General features: G+C 44.3%; 1 long non-coding RNA gene across 1 annotated transcript; it reads right to left on the bottom strand.

The window, feature by feature from the left end:
* Positions 1–1,342: 1,342 nt before the first annotated feature.
* Positions 1,343–2,638, bottom strand: LOC104981070. Its single transcript, XR_824335.1, has 2 exons — positions 2,483–2,638; positions 1,343–2,345 (listed from the first exon to the last, which is right to left on the bottom strand). It is a non-coding gene; the product is annotated as an uncharacterized LOC104981070 (long non-coding RNA).
* Positions 2,639–4,112: the final 1,474 nt, after the last annotated feature.

Raw genomic sequence — 4,112 nt, 5'->3', positions numbered from 1 at the left:
TAAATAAGCAGGGGACAATATACAGCCTTGACGTACTCCTTTTCTTATTTGGAACCAGTCTGTTGTTCCATGTCCAGTTCTAACAGTTGCTTCCTGACTTGCATACAGATTTCTCAGGAGGCAGGTCAGGTGGTCTGGTATTCCTACCTCTTTCAGAATTTTCCACAGTTTATTGTGATCCACACAGTCAAAGGCTTTGGCATAGTCAATAAAACAGAAATAGATGTTTTTCTGGAACTCTCTTGCTTTTTCGATGATCCAGCGGATGTTGGCAATTTGATCTCTGGTTCCTCTGCCTTTTCTAAAACCAGCTTGAACATCTGGAAGTTCATGGTTTACGTATTGCTGAAGCCTGGCTTGGAGAATTTTGAGCATTACTTTGTTAGCGTGTGAGATGAGTGCAATTGTGCAGTAGTCTGAGCATTCTTTGGCATTGCCTTTCTTTGGGATTGGAATGAAAATTGACCCTTTCCAGTCCTGTGGCCACTGCTGAGTTTTCCAAATTTGCTGGCATATTGAATGCAGCACTTTCACAGAATCATCTTTTAGGATTTGAAATAACTCAACTGGAATTCCATCACCTCCACTAGGTTTGTTTGAAGTGATGCTTGGTAAGGCCTACTTGACTTCACATTTCAGGATGTCTGGCTCTAGGCAAATGATCACACCATTGTGATTGTCTGGGTTGTGAAGATCTTTTTTGTACATAATAATGGACTTGCCTGATAGCTCAGTAAAGAATCCACCTGCAATGCAGGAGACCCTGGTTCAATTTCTGGGTTGGGAAGATCCCCTGGAGAAAGGATAGGCTACCCACTGCAGTATTCTTGGGCTTCCCTGGTGGCTCAGCTGGTAAAGAATCTGCCCACAATGTGGGAGATGTGGGTTTGATCCCTGGGTTGGGAAGATCCTCTGGCAAAGGGAACGGCTACCCACTCCAGTATTCTGGCCTCGAGAATTCCATGGACTGTAATAATAATAGAAATAAAGTGCACAATAAGTGTAATGCGTCTGAATCATCCTGAAACCATCGTCCCTCCTGGGTGTGTGGAAAAATTGTTTTCCACGAACCTGGCCCCCAGTGCCAAAAAGGTTGGGGACCACTGTATCAGGATGTTTAAAATCAAAAGACTGATTATACCACATATTGCTGAGGATGTGAAGGATGTGGGGTTCTCACCCACTGCTGGCTGGAATGTGAAATGGCACAACTGTCTTGGGGAACTTCTAGGTAGCTTCGTAAAAAGTTTGAATACACGTCTGATGCACGACCCAGCCATTCCTGTCTCAGGAGTTTACCCAGGAGAAATGAGAGCATCTGTCCACACACAGACTTAGACACGCATGTTCAAAGCAGCTTCATTTGTGATAGTTAAAAACTGGAAACAATCCAAATGTCCATTAACAGGTCAATGAATAAACAGACTGTGATATGTTTACACCATGGAACATTATTCAGCAGTAAAAAAAAAAGAAAAGGCATAAACAGTTATTGACATGCAGTAATATGGATAAATGTCAAAATAATTATTCTGAGTGAGAGAAGCCAGAGAAGACAAAGTACACAGCATGTGATTCTATTTATATGAACCTTTAGAAGATGCAGACTTACAGTGACAGAAAACAGCTCTGTGGTCACCTGGGGATGGGATGGGGTTTACTTCATTATAAAAAGGAAAAGGTCTCCCCGACACCCTGCCTGAGGTCAGACAGCATGTCCTGCATCGTATCCCTGCGTTCCACTGTGTCTGGGGGAGTACAATGCATGGGTTAAATGGTCATGAAAAGTATGCTGACACTTGATAATTCCTAACAATGATTAAGTTAAGGGCTCTCCCATGGGAAAGCTCTGTAAGGAAAGTGAGTGACGACCTGACGTGATTGTTAACCTTTTTTAAATTTCCTTCGGCACAGCTGTGTGGCAACATTAGCGCAGGAGGTCTCATCTTTCAAATCTCCCTGGTGCCCAGACCCTGCCAGTGTCTCACCGGAATGGAGCGCCTGCGAGGGCATTTACCCAGTGACTCACGGGGAACTCAGGGACTTTGTGACATGCTTCCAGTGGTGGCACTGCCCGTAGTAAACCCCTCCCCTTCCAGCTCCTCCTAGATTCTCTGCTTGGTACCTCACTTTCCTCTTGGGAACTTAACCTCACTTTCTCTAAGTCAGAGGCTCCTGTTTAACTTGTGATTCAATGAGGACAGTCACACTGAGCTGAGAACGGTGCCCTGGGGACATCTGGCTGCAGCTGAAAGTGCCCGTCGTCCATCACTCCTAACAAGGTCCACATGACGGAAATCTCAAAATGTCGCAGTAGTCCAGCCTGGCTACTGAAGGATTTCAGCCTTTGGCAAAAAAAAAAAAAAAGGCAGAGCTATTTAAGACCAAACTGCTTTAAGAATGACAAACTTTTATAGAGTACAAACTTATGTAGGGGAAAGGGGGAAAGATAAATTAGGAAGAGGGATTAACAGATACTCACTACTCTACATAAACAGGTAAACAGTAGCACTGGCAACTGCTGAGGTCCAGCCCCAGTGGTCAGGGGTTTCCAAGGGGAGACGGCATCGGCGATCAGGAAACAACAGCTTATTTCAATGTTAATTAAAGATATAAAGAGTGGTTAAATAAGGATAGCTCAGTGAGAAAATTTAGTGGAGAAAAGAGGCTGAATAATTCAGCCAGAAGGTGAGAGAAAGAACGACATGGGGAGACCAAGTTTCAGTGAACAAGGCCCGCACTTTATTTTCCAAAGTAGTTTTTATACCTTAAGTTATGCATAGAGGATAATGGGGGAAGGGGTAGAGTTAGCAGTGAGCCAGGCTGTCTTCCTGCAAACTTATCATATGCAAAAGTTTAGGTGATTTGCATCATCTTCTGGCCCGGAGGCCTGTTAACATTTTAAGACCCTTTCTTCAGAAAAATTATTTTTCTCTAAAGGCGCCACCCTCCAAAAGCATTAGATAAAGTTGCATTCCTATAGGGCAAAGGTGTGGTGGGCTATAACAAGAAGAAGAATTAACTCAACGGTCGAAGGTTACAAACATTAAAGCTACTACTTACACCAATTATATTAATCAATACACTGCCAGGGACACAGTAGGTAAGGGATATGGAAACTTAGCAGCAAACATTGGCCCAACAAGTGAAAAACCCTTCATCAATACAGTTTCTAATCAACCTTTTAACTGCTCAAAGGACTCTGTATTTAGACAGTTTAGAACATCTCATGCCTCTCACAGTTGGGAGGCTCTGAGCAATCACATGTGGCCGGAAAAACCTATTCAGGCAGGCTAGAGGACTTCCAAAGGAGTTTGTAGGTTGAAACACTATCACACCCAGGAACTTTATTAACTGGAGCTGTAAGTTAACTCTTTTTTCAGAGAGAGGTAATTGGGGACAGCCCCCCGTAAAGTCAGAGGTGTAGGTGAGAGCACAAAGCAGAAAGTAGGCAGACTCTGGTTTTGGGGGTAGATGCTCGAGAATTTCCAGGGGGACTCCTGAGGCTCGATCCCGCCTTTGTGTATGCTGAGCCTCCTCCCTCATGACCTTTGCCACGGGCGGACTTCCTCATGCTGGCTCCCGGCAGGCAACTACATTCAACACCTTGTAATAACCTATAATGGAAAAGAATCTGAAAAAGAATTGATACATGTGTAACTGAACAGATAAATACGTATAACTGAATACATATGGATACATGTGTACAACTGAACCACTGTGCTGTACACTGGGAACACTGGAAATCAACTACAATTTAATTTAAAAAAAAAAAGGAAATCTGGTGTTGGACCCTCCCTTTTCTACCTGGCAGGTTATAGTCCACAGGGTCACAAAAGACTGAGCAACTGAGCAGGCATGCATGCCACACCACATACAAAAAAAAACTCTAAACAATAAGAATGAGAACCCGTATCAATCTAGACGGGTGGGATGGGGAGGGAGATGGGAGAGAGGTTCAAAAGGGACGGGAAGAGGTGACTCATTGGAAGACTCTGATGCTGGGAGGGATTGGGGGCAGGAGGAGAAGGGGACGACAGCGGATGAGATGGCTGGATGGCATCACTGACTCGATGGACGTGAGTCTGAGTGAACTCCGGGAGTTGGTGAGG

The sequence above is a fragment of the Bison bison genome, unplaced genomic scaffold (genome assembly GCF_000754665.1).
Source record: "Bison bison bison isolate TAMUID 2011002044 unplaced genomic scaffold, Bison_UMD1.0 scf7180017864516, whole genome shotgun sequence".
NCBI classification, from domain to species: domain Eukaryota; kingdom Metazoa; phylum Chordata; class Mammalia; order Artiodactyla; family Bovidae; genus Bison; species Bison bison.
This window is presented reverse-complemented; position numbering and strand designations above follow the sequence as displayed.